The following is a 13,148-nucleotide window of genomic DNA, read 5'->3' as shown; positions in this document are numbered from 1 at the left end:
GATGGTTCACCACTATACCTTCTTCACGCTTCTCATGTGATCTTACCTATACATTTCGTAATCGTTAAGGGATTCCATTTCTTTCTATAAAAGTTGACTATCATGGCAAAATCTCCCCCATGGATAAAAGAATTTCACCTAAATCATAGATTTCTTGCTACCACCACCACAGCTAAAAATTCATCCTTATCTAAGTCGTTCTGAATAGTATCCATGATATGGATAAACTCAGCATTCTCCACACGACTCTTTTTGACGCTTCCAACTAGATATACTCTACAAATCTTTCGTTGTCAGGCAATTCCACAGTACGCGCCCCGTTGTTTCCTCTTTGAACCCACATATTGGGCATAATGGATCTGTCACAAGGGCCATGGGGTGGCTGAAGCCACCCCAGACCAGCTGGTCTGGAACTGGCATGGTCCGGCCACCCCCAAACGGCCAAACAATTTATTTGTTTGTTTTTTGTTTTTTTAGTTTGGCCCTTGGGGGTGGCTGGACCACCCCCTTAGTTTTTTTTTTAAAAAATACTTTTTAATTATTTTTAAAATATAAAAAATATTTTATTATTATTTATATTAATGGGACAAATGTCCCATTTATAGCCTTAGGATCTCTCTAGAGAGATCTTGGCCATTAACTGGATATTCTCCAGTTCAAAATGGATTGGAGAGGATCATATTCCATCTATTTCCACCTTCTTTAACATCATAATCAATGTCTTAACACATATAATAAATAAGTGAAATTGTGTCCCCTTGCCACATGCATGCCTTTAGTCTAAATAATTTTCCATATGGTTTGCCATTTATCAAAATAGAGTAGGACACTGAATTTATAAAGTTCATCACCATATTTATACAGTTCTTTCCCCTACAAACTCCCGGGGGACCATAGGAGAAATTTTATTTGTCTTCATGTACGACACGTACAAACATTCCAACAAGTTATTCAAAGAGCTTATACACTAATGGAGTCTCGACTTGGGACCCAACATCACTACAAAAAAACAATTTTTTTTTTTACCAATAGTTTTTGACGTGTCAAGCATACTGACACATTAGAAACATTTTTTGATGTGTCAGTATTGACGTGTGTCAAAGGTTAAAAAGGCAGGTGTGAAAACTTCCAATTTTTTGGCGTGGCAGTTTCGCCATGTCAATATTTATTGACGTGGCAAAAATGCCACGTCAATAAATTGTTTTGACGTGGTAGTTTCACCATGTCAATAAATTTATTGACATGGTAATAATGCCATGTCAATATTTATTGACGTGGCACACAGTTTGACACGTCAATAAGTAGTGACGTGTCAAAAACCTGCCACGTCAATAAAATAGGTAATTTTTTTTAAAAAAATTTTCCTCCCCTATATATATTTTCTTAATTATTCGGGTTTATACCTGGATTTACATGTTAACCTAATTGACAATTTGCATATGTACTACAAATGGATTTCCAAAAAAAATTCTAACACAACACAAATATACAAAAGAACTATCCATCATCCATATCTACAATTTACATATTTACTACATTGATACATCCAAAAAAAGTTCCAACACAACACAAATATACAAAAGAACTATCCATCTGCCACAAGACTAACAAACCAATCTCAACAAACAATCAAACCATCTCTGTTATCACAAATACGTATAGTTTGATCTAACTGTATACATCATCACTTGCTCAATCCAACTCAACTGCTTCATCACTGAACGTCATATCTGCACTACCTGGAAATGAGTTGTGAACTAAGAGTTGCAATATCATTATGAAATCCAATGATAATCAATACAAAAATCCAAACGCAAATGTACAGTGGTGTAAATATATGTTAGTTTTAAAATGAACCACGGGAACAATGCGTTGCTAACTAAGACTTTTGTGCAAACATATTATAACCGTTAAAGTGATCGATACGAGCTATAGTCGTGTTAACAAAACAAAAACAAAAACAACACAAATATAGAATTACCTTTGTCTGAAGGAGTCCTATGTTGAGTCACCTCAGGTGCGGATTCGGAGGTCGACCCGAACATAGCCTCAAGCTAGCGAAAATGGGCATCAATCATCGCATCTTTTGCTGCCATCTGAGCATTTTGTTCTTCAATTCGGTTAGCCATCTCATCCATCTGTGTTCTTTGTTGTGCCCTCTCCTCTTCAAGTTCTCTAATCCTCTCGGTCATCTGTGAGACCGTGGAGTTCGCAGGATTCTATGACCGTGCCTGGGATGGTGTATAGTACGAGTGTATGCTGCCCCGCACAGGTAGAACATTCGGGCCAACCTGTCGAACCCTGCCAGCGTACTCAGGCTTATTTCCGTGCGCCTGGGCATTCGTGTCGTTCGATGCCCACCTTACCATCCCTTCAATCACGCTCGACATCAATGCCGGGTCAGTGGGTATCAGCTCCTTCATCCTTTCCTGTATGTCAAATTAAAAGTTAGTGCGTCATATAAGGTAGCTTAATCATAAATAAGTTATCACAAGATATATCGGTAAGTAGCATACTGATAAGCGTCGAATGTTGCACATTCAAGCCCTTTAATTTACATATGTTAATTCCTTAGCATTGTTATTTGTTTGATTTTGCTTTGTTTTTGAGTTTCAGGTTTCATTTGACAAACCTTTGGAAATTGGGCTTAAAAAGACAAAAAGCTGAGCATTCTGGAACTAGGATCGAGTGCAGCACTCCTGGGATCGAGCGCACATGCGCTCGAGCGTCTGCGACCAAGGATCGAGCGCATACCTGCGCTCGCGCGCACACCAGCTAGGCTCGAGTGCACCAAATCTTGGATCGAGCGCACACGAGCGTACAGTGCACGGCAAGAATTCCTCTCCAGCATGGACTTGGATTTCAGTCTCCCAATTGGACTGGGAGACTGCTCTCCGATTTTCTCAGGGTTTTTAGGGTTCTCATAATCCTTATAAATATGGCTCTAAACATTGTAAACAGACACACCGCTTCTAGAGCAAAAATTCAGTAAAATAGTCTGTGGAGCTTAAGAGATCATGAGCAGCTAAACCCAATTCTGGGGTATTGATGTAGCCCTTTCCAAGCACAATGGTTTGATTCTATTTAATTTTTAGTCTTTCAATTTACGCATGTGATTGTATAACTCTGAGAATTGCTACAATTGATTTATGTTCTTCATATTAAATGCAATTGTTCTTTAAATTCCAATTCAATATTAGGAAAATTCTTATCTTGTCTTAGAAATTATTTTACTATTATTGAACTCAAATCATTCTTATTTTCTGTGATTATAAGAATGATGGTTATACAATGGTTCTTAATTGGCATGCAATCAATAGGGTTAGATAGGCCATGCCTAGGGAAGACGGATCATACTACACCCTAGTTTAGTGTAATTTAGGTAGACGGTCCGTGCCAACCGAAGATGGGTTATGCTATTCCGTTGATTGTATGAAATTATTTTTATATGTTTTATTGTTGAATTATAACATGCATAAAATGAAGTGCTAGAATTAAATACGGTTAACCATTGATGTGCGGATTGTGGTGAAGTCAATACCCTACTCTCTCTCTCATACATTTACTTCTTTTATTTCCGATTATTTTATGCACTTCAAATTCACACAAACAAATCATTCTCTTTTAATTAAGTTGATTTTAATCTTTTAAATTCTGATAATTAAACCCTTGCAGTCCTTGAGGTTCGACACCCTCAATATAGCCCTATCCTACAGGATTCGTTCTATTGCGAGTGGTAATTTTTATAATTGATATTTTTGGTCACAAAAATACCACATCAATTTTTGGCGCCGTTGCCGGGGACTGCTTAACGGTTTTGTTGTCAAATTTTAGAGATTAATTTTAGCTTAATAATTTATTTCCCTGTTTTAAGTTGCTAATTTTTAATTCTGTTTTGCCTTCTCTGTGACTGCGATCGAGCGCAGCCCCTGTGCGATCGAGCGCATGGCCGCACTTCAGCAGGATCCCAGCCAGCAGCGCTCGAGCCTTCTACTCCTGCGCTCGCACCCATCTGCGGCAGTATGCTCGAGCGCACCCTGCCGTGCGATCGAGCGCACCTGCGGCATCCTGCATCCAGACCCTAAGTGCACACTAAGGCCGTTTGTGAGCTTGTTTGTTTTCTGTTTTAGCTTAATTTTTTTTTCTGTTTTCTTTTAAATTTCTGTTTAGTTTATGCTAGGTCGTCGTTCTTTATCTTTTCCATTAATTTCTTGCGACCTTGAAATTGAACGTACTCTTAGACAAATTATATTCCAAAAGAACTCTAATTTGCTAGAAGAGCGTTCCACTGAGACCATGGGGGACGGTAACCACGTAGCATTGCAAGATCACTATCTTCCTACCACTTACACCACTCCCACTTGTCTCCGGTTACCGGAAATTACGGCAACCCATTATGAAATTAAGCTTAGCACTATACGAAGTTTACCTTCCTTCTTAGGGCTTAGCGTTGAAAATCCTTATGAATTCCTCAGTGATTTCGAAGCAATCTGTGAGACCACTAAAATGAATGGATTCACTGAGGATGCCCTAAGGATGCGTCTTTTTCCTTTCTCCCTCAAGGAAAAAGCCAAACATTGGTTCCAGTCCCTAACACCCAATTCTATCACTTCTTGGGCTCAATTGCAACAAGAATTTCTTAAGAAGTACTTTCCCATAGGCATGACCAATGATACTAGGAGAGCCATTACTACCTTCTCCCAATACGAGGGAGAGGATTTCCATGAGACTTGGGATAGGTTGCAGACCTTGCTTAGATCATGTCCACACCACGCTGTCCCGAAATGGCAGCTAGTGCAGTATTTTTATGATGGCCTGACTGAGTCCAATAGAAAAATGGTAGATGCATCATGTGGGGGGACATTCATGTTGAAAAGCGAAGATGAAGCATGGTCTATGTTTGAAAACTTGAGTAACAATTCTCTTCAGCAGGTTTCCGCCAAACGAAGGGCACCAGCACCTAAAGCACCCAAGACGGAGAGTTTGTATGAAGCCGGCCATTCCCCAAACATGGCCAGCCAAGTAGTTGAGGCTATCACCAAGAAGTTAGATCAAGTTCTGTTGACTGCTGGTTTTGCTCCTAATGCTGCTCACACACACACTGAAGCATGCTCATTCTGTTCCAGTCCTATGCATCATGTAAATAACTGCCCTGTTACTGGAAATTATACTGACATTTCTAATGAGCAGGTTAATGCAGCTTTCTCCAGACAGGGTAATGATCCGTACTCCAATACCTACAACCCTGGGTGGCGAAATCATCCAAATTTCTCATGGAAGAATTCAAGCAACTCATCCCCAGGGCCACATGATCACTCTCAATCCAACAGGCAGCCCTACCAACCTCAGTCCACTTACCGGCCTCCACAGCAGCACTACCAGGCTCCCGCAGAGTCTAATTTTGAGGATCGGATTGTAAAAGCAGTGACTGAGCTGACCAGAGAGATCAAGCAGTCAATCAAATCTCAAGAGGAAATAGTCAACTCACATTCCCAATCCATTGCCAAGCTAGAAGCTCAAGTTGGACAACTTGCCAACACCATCAACAGAAGAGACGAAGGAAAGCTTCCAAGTCAGCCAGTGGTAAACCCTAAGGGGCACTACATGGTCGATGAGGGCACTTCATACCATCAGCAAGTTCAAGCCATCACCACCGTAAGAAGCGGCAAAATAGTTGACAATCATGTGGAGGAGAAGAAGGATGAACACAAGGAGGTTGCACAGAATTTGCAGAATGATAAAAGCAAGCAAGTAAGCAATGAGGCTTCATCATCAGCAGCATCCACTCCAAAGATCCCATATGAGCCACCGGCCCTGATGTGTGCCAAATATTGCATATTTTGACCCCTTAATTTACTTGTGTTAATCCTTTAGCTGTGTTATTATCTGATGTTCTGTGTTAGTTTTGTGTTTTTAGTATTTTGTAGGTGTTGAAGAAAAACTACTTTTTGGAAGAAAACATACTTTGAGAAGACCTAGATGATGTGGTTAAGTTTAACCAAATCCAAGAAATGGGTAAATCGGATTAAGGATAAGATTGGATAAAATTTCAAATTGGATTCAAATTCAGATTCTACACGTCTCAGTATTTGGATCATAACTTTTCGTTCACATATCCGATTGAGGTGATTCAAGTGGCGTTGGAAAGGTAACTCAAAATACTACAATTCATTGTGAAATAAAATTTTCCTAATTCGAACGTTTACTATTCCAAAATCGTCCCGTAATTAATTGGTACAAACCTGGACGAATTGTATCCGATTTCAACTTGTAAAACCCTAAGTTTTAGGTCTATAAATAGGGAATTATCAGATTAGTTGAGGGGGCTACGAATTTGAATATTGCAGAGGAGAAAGAAGAGAGTTTAAGGTTTTCCTAACTTTTGAATCTCTACTTTGTGATTCTTATTTGTAAGTACTCGATTTTACATTATGAATTCAATCAATTTTGTTTTGTCTTTCAATAACATGAGAGGCTAAACCTTCAACTAAGGTTGAAGATGAAGCCTCACTTATGATTAGCAACTTTGTTTCATGTATGTAATATTTCCCAATTTAATGGTTTAATTGCTCTATTGTTTTACTTCTAATCAATTGGATTGAATAACTCTTAGATATCTTTTGCGATTCAAGGATACACTTGATGATTTAAGATTATTCAATACAATTGATTGCTTGGTTTTCTTTGTTAAAAATTGGATTTCCTCTGTGATTTATTCTCTGGATACAATTGATGTTTTGATAAAGATTGGATATTTTCTTATGATTTACGGATACAGTTAATGATTTGATCGAATATTGGATTTCTTTTGTGATTTGGGTTATGAATGGATACATGGGATCTTTTGATTAATTCTTTGAACCAATAGTAAAACAAACTTAAGATTTATATGTGAGAACTTTGGGGAATATTATAGATCATGAAATTATGTTGTTATAAATTTGTGAGTACGGATTCCGAAACCTTAGTACTTCGTCATAAGATTTCAATCACTTTAAATTGCTCATGCTTTTGCTTTTTCATTCAAACAAAAAAATCTCTCAAAAATTTGGAACTAGACTAGGGTTTAATTAATTTAGATTTAAAATTGCTTTCAAGAATACAATTCCCTATGGGTTCGATCTCGCACTTGCAATCCATTAACTACAATTGATTCGTGCACTTGCGAGTTAAATAAATTTGCACAACAAGTTTTTGGCGTTGTTGCCGAGGAATTGTTTATTTTTTGAAACCAATTTATTTCTAGATCGGTTTTATTCTTCTACTAGTTATAATTAGGATTTTATTTTTCTGCAATTTGTTTTGTTTTATTTGTGTTACTAATACAAAAAAAAAAAAAAAAAAAGATTTTTCTTTTTTGTTTTTTTTTGTTGTTGTTTTGTTTGTGTTACAGCCTTGCTACGATCGATGCACACTTGTGGCCAAGATAGCAACTGCAACAGTTCAGTAGATTTTAGCCAAAATCTTTTGGTCCTTTTTCGTGAGTTTTTAGTTTCTGTTTAAATTAATTTCTGCTTGCAATTGTGTTTAGTTAGTTTAATATAATTTAATTTAGTTCAATTCATTTCAGTTTTTAGTTTATTAGTTTGTTAGGTTGTTAGCTTGTTAGTTCCTATTTGCATGTTCGGTCGTAGGTCTTTAAATCTGGAGTTAAACGCTTTTGATCCTGAAATTGAAAGAACAGCGAGAGAGAATCTAAGACAGCCACCAAACTCACCCACCAATTCTCAAAGTTCCGAGTCTGATTCGGAAAAGTCTGTTAAGATGGGAGAACGAAATCAACCTAGATCCCTTAGGGAGCTGTTCGTACCCAACATTACCAACACACCGTCATGTATAGTGTTGCCAGCTACTCGCTTCGAGCTGAAGCCGAGTACAATAGGTCACCTTCCTGCATTTAGAGGATTAGAGAATGAGGATCCATATGTTCATGTGAGGATTTTTTTGGAAATTTGCGACATTGTTAATACACAAAATGCCCCAGCAGAAGCGGTGCGCCTTCGGTTATTCCCTCTGTCCCTACATGATAGGGCGAAATCCTGGCTACTCAACAATAGACCTGGATCTATCACTTCTTGGGATATGTTACAAAGCAAGTTTTACCACAAGTTCTTCCCAATTTCCAAAATCAATGCCCTCCGTCTACAGATCACCAATTTCAGACAAAAAGAAGGGGAAAGATTCACCGATAGCTGGGAGAAATTTAAAGAACTTACTATAAAATGCCCACCCCACGGGTTTGAGAATGAGGTGCTAGTTCAAATTTTCTACAGGGGACTAACACCAAGTGAGCGAAACTCGCTTGAGACGATGAATGGTAGAGAATTCTTAAATCTTACTTGGGATGAAGCTTATAAAACTTTGGATGAAATGGCTGAACGAGCACAACAATGGGATTTTCAAGATAGTTGGGACAGACAACAACCCGCTCCCAAGACAGGAAGCTTCTATGAGGTGAGGAACGATGCTGAATTAAGGGAGGAGTTCAAGGTTCTCAAGTGTCAGTTTGACACTATGGTCTTAAACAAACCAGTGAATGCAGCAGATACTTACCACGTTGATGCATGCGGGTTATGTGATAGTCAAACACACTTCACTCAAAACTGTCCAACTCTGTCAACAGAGTACCCAACTGAGCAAGTCAATGCCTTCAATGAGTACAAAAAACCCACCACTGGACTGTTTTCCGAAACTTACAATTCAGGGTGGCGGAATCACCCCAATTTCTCTTGGAAGCAGAATCAGCCATTAAACCAAAGAGATACCACTCGTGCTCAGAATCAGTTCAGGTCATCTCAACAAGCTCAACCGCCTGTTTATCAGTCTACCACTCAAGTGCTTGCACCACAGTCATCACTGAAAGACATGATGAAAACATTAATAGAAAAAGTCGACCGGTCCAACTCCCAAGCTATACAAGAGCTCAAGAATTCCAACTCCCAATCTGTACAAGAGCTAAAAGGTTTCACCAATCAAGCCATACAGGAGCTGAGGAATTCCAACATGGCTAATAGCAGAGACATACAAGAACTTAAGCAGGCCATGATCAAGGTAGAAGAACAAGTTGGCCAGATAGCAAATCAGGTGGGGGAAAGAGAAAGAGGGAAGTTCCCTAGTCAACCTGTGCCTAACCCAAAAGGGCAATTTGTGATTGGAAGTTCCTCCACCTCTATGCATGGTCAGGAGCATGTACAAGCCATCACCACTCTAAGGTCAGGCAAACAGGTGGATAATCAAGTGGTCATGCCTGAAGGGGCCACTAAGGCTGCAGAAGAGAAGGAAAACCTGGACAAGCCTGCGGAAGACACAGGACCGGACATTGCCATTCCAATTACTGAGGATCCTTCCAAAAAGTATATACCCAAAGCTCTGTATCCAGAAAGATTGAAACCGCCAAAGAAGAGCTCGAAGTTCGATGATATTTTGGAAGTGTTCAAGCAAGTGCAGATAAACATTCCATTCCTAGATGCCATCCAGCAAGTGCCTTCTTATGCCAAATTTCTAAAGGATTTGGTCACCTTCAAGAGAAAGACGAACGTCCCCAAGAAAGCTTTCCTGACTGAGCAGGTCAGCTCTATCTTGCAATACAAGATGCCTGTAAAGTATAAGGACCCTGGATGTCCTACCATTGCTTGCAAGATTGGTGACAATCAAGTTAAGAAAGCTCTGTTGGATTTGGGGGCCAGTGTAAATCTACTGCCATATTCAGTATTTGTTCAGTTGGGATTGGGAGAGTTGAAATCCACTTCAATTACACTTCAGTTGGCTGACAGATCTGTGAAGGTTCCAAGGGGAATTATTGAAGACGTGCTGATCAAAGTTGATAAGTTCTACTACCCTGTGGACTTCATTGTCCTAGATACAGAGACGGAAAATGCAAAAATTCAAGTTCCAATCATATTAGGGCGTCCCTTTTTAGCTACGGCTAATGCCCTAATCAACTGTAGAACTGGAGTCATGAAGATATCATTTGGAAACATGACAGTGGAACTGAACATCTTTGATATCAGCAAGCAACCATTTGAGTATGAGGAGGTCAGAAGCACATGCTTAATTGAGGAGATAGTAGAGAAAACTGTCAATGAACCAGATATTGAAGACCCCTTGGGAGAATGCCTGATTGCACTGGGAAGTGACATGGCACTGGACACTTTATTGGAACAAGCTGATGCCTTGTTAGACTCAACTCCTGAGATAGAGACGGAGACTATAGAAATTACTTTGACATCGTCCCCTGATCCATCTTCATTAGCAGCTGAGCCTGTCAAGCGGGAGTTGAAGCCTCTACCAGACACCCTGAAGTACAAGTATCTGGATCCTATAGAATCCCTGCCTGTGATCATTGCTGCCGATTTGGATAGTGATCAGGAACATGAGCTGTTAGAAGTTTTGAGAGAGCATAAAGAAGCAATCGGGTGGTCAATAGAAGATATCAAAGGAATCAGCCCTGCAGTAGTGATGCATAAGATTCATCTGAAAGAAAATGCTAAAACTTCTCACGAGCCACAGAGACGGTTGAATCCGGCCATGCAAGAGGTAGTTCGAGCAGAGGTAATTAAACTTCTGGATGCGGGAATCATATACCCAATCTCTGACAGCAAATGGGTGAGTCCCATTCATGTGGTGCCAAAGAAGGCAGGGATTACAGTTATCAAGAACAAGGAAAATGAGTTGGTCCTCACTCGTGTGCAGTCAGGATGGAGAGTGTGCATTGACTACAGGAAGTTAAATGCCGTGACAAGAAAAGACCATTTTCCTCTACCTTTCATCGATCAGATGTTGGAGAGATTGGCAGGCCATGAGTATTACTGTTTCCTTGATGGTTACTCTGGCTACAACCAAATTCCACTGGACCCCGAAGATCAAGAGAAGACTACTTTCACTTGTCCGTTCGGTACGTTTGCCTATCGCTGTATGCCGTTTGGATTGTGCAATGCACCAGCCACTTTTCAGCGATGCATGATCAGCATCTTTTCAGATATGGTTGAACGTCACCTGGAGATCTTCATGGATGACTTCTCAGTCTTTGGTTCATCATTTGGGGAATGTCTACATCATCTCACATTGGTGCTGGTACGGTGCAAGGAGAAGAATTTGGTGCTGAATTGGGAAAAATGCCATTTCATGGTGAAACTAGGAATTATTTTGGGGCATGTAATTTCCCACAAAGGTATCGAGGTTGACAGAGCTAAGGTTGATCTGATATCTAACCTTCCGCCCCCGCGGACAGTTAAGGAGATTCGGTCATTTCTGGGACATGCTGGGTTCTACAGAAGATCCATCAAGGACTTCAGCAAGATTGCAAGACCTTTATGTAATCTATTGGCAAAAGATGTTCCTTTTGACTTCAATGACAAGTGCCAGACAGCCTTTGAAATTCTGAAAAAGACCTTAACTTCTACACCAATCATTCAGCCACCTAATTGGGGGGTTCCGTTCGAGATAATGTGTGATGCCTCTGATTATGCTGTGGGAGCCGTTTTGGGTCAGCGAGTAGAGAAGATTCCGCATGTCATATACTATGCCAGCAAGACTCTGAATGATGCACAACTTAACTACTCCACTACTGAAAAGGAGTTGTTAGCTGTAGTGTTTGCTCTGGATAAGTTTAGATCTTACTTGCTAGGATCTAAAGTCTTAGTCTACTCTGATCATGCTGCGTTGAAATATCTATTGTCAAAGAAAGATGCTAAATCTCTTCTCATCCGGTGGATTCTACTGCTACAAGAGTTTGATATTGAAATTCGGGACAAGAAGGGTTCCGAGAATGTGGTAGCTGATCATCTATCCAGGCTGGTTGTGGACTTTAATGAAAATGCTGTGCCGATTGCTGAGACATTTCCTGATGAACAACTTATGTACATCTCTCAAAATCCTGCACCATGGTTCGCAGACATAGTGAACTACCTTGTCACTGCCCAGATGCCATCACATTGGACCAGGCAAGACAAATCAAAATTCTTGGCTGGGGTGAAGTACTTCTTTTGGGATGATCCTTACCTGTTCAAATACTGCCCAGATCAGATTATAAGGAGATGCATTCCTGAAAATGACCAGCAAAATATCCTATCTTTTTGCCATGATCATACATGTGGAGGCCACTTCAGTTCTAAAAAGACCGCGGCGAAAATTCTTCAAAGTTGATTCTATTGGCCCTCCATTTTTCGTGATGCCCATTCCTACTGTTCAGCTTGTGATAGATGTCAGAAATTGGGGAGCATTGGAAGAAGGAATATGATGCCGCTGAACCCGATCCTTATTGTGGAGCTATTTGATGTTTTGGGGCATTGATTTCATGGGGCCCTTCCCTAATTCTTATGGGCATCTTTTCATCCTTGTAGCGGTGGATTATGTTTCCAAGTGGGTGGAGGCCATTGCATGCAAGACTAATGACCACAGAATCGTGTAGCAATTTTTGAAAGAAAATGTGTTCGCACATTTTGGGACACCACGTGCCATCATTAGTGATGGGGGGAAGCATTTTTGCAACCGATATTTTGAGCAACTCATGAAGAAGTATGGCATTACTCATAAAGTTGCAACTCCCTACCATTCTCAGAAAAGTGGGCAAGTTGAGATATCCAACAGAGAAATCAAGAGGATATTAGAAAAGACGGTGAACCCGACAAGGAAGGACTGGTCTCTTCGACTCAATGACGCTCTGTGGGCATACCGGACTGCATTCAAGACTCCAATTGGCATGTCTCCCTACCGACTCGTGTATGGCAAGGCTTGTCACCTCCCTGTGGAATTGGAGCACCGGGCTTATTGTGCTATAAAGCAGCTAAATTTCAACCTCACCAAGGCTGGTGAGCAAAGGAAGTTACAGCTAGATGAATTAGAAGAATTGAGGAATGATGCCTACAACTGTGCCAAGCTATACAAAGATCAGATGAAGAAGATCCATGACCAAAACATTTTGAGAAGATCATTTGAAGTTGGTCAGAAAGTCCTCCTTTACAACTCACGTCTGCATCTGTTTCCAAGAAAGCTCAAATCCCGATGGACTGGACCATTCATAGTGCGTGCAGTTTCTACTCATGGAGCCATCGAAATCTAGGATCCTAAGAATGGAAGTGCTCTCAAGGTCAATGGTCAGCGGTTGAAGCCATTCTTGGAACTGGAAATTTCGGAGAGTGAGGAATTGC

The 13,148-nt window shown here is 40.3% G+C and overlaps 1 non-coding gene across 1 annotated transcript; it reads right to left on the bottom strand.

Annotated features, from left to right (window-relative positions):
* Positions 1 to 8,133: 8,133 nt before the first annotated feature.
* Positions 8,134 to 8,240, bottom strand: LOC132191204 (small nucleolar RNA R71). Its single transcript, XR_009441232.1, has one exon. It is a non-coding gene; the product is annotated as a small nucleolar RNA R71 (small nucleolar RNA).
* Positions 8,241 to 13,148: the final 4,908 nt, after the last annotated feature.

This window comes from Corylus avellana, chromosome ca8 (genome assembly GCF_901000735.1).
Source record: "Corylus avellana chromosome ca8, CavTom2PMs-1.0".
In the NCBI taxonomy this organism is placed as follows: domain Eukaryota; kingdom Viridiplantae; phylum Streptophyta; class Magnoliopsida; order Fagales; family Betulaceae; genus Corylus; species Corylus avellana.
Note: the sequence above shows the minus strand (reverse complement) of the source record. Positions and strands in the feature narration are given on the sequence as shown.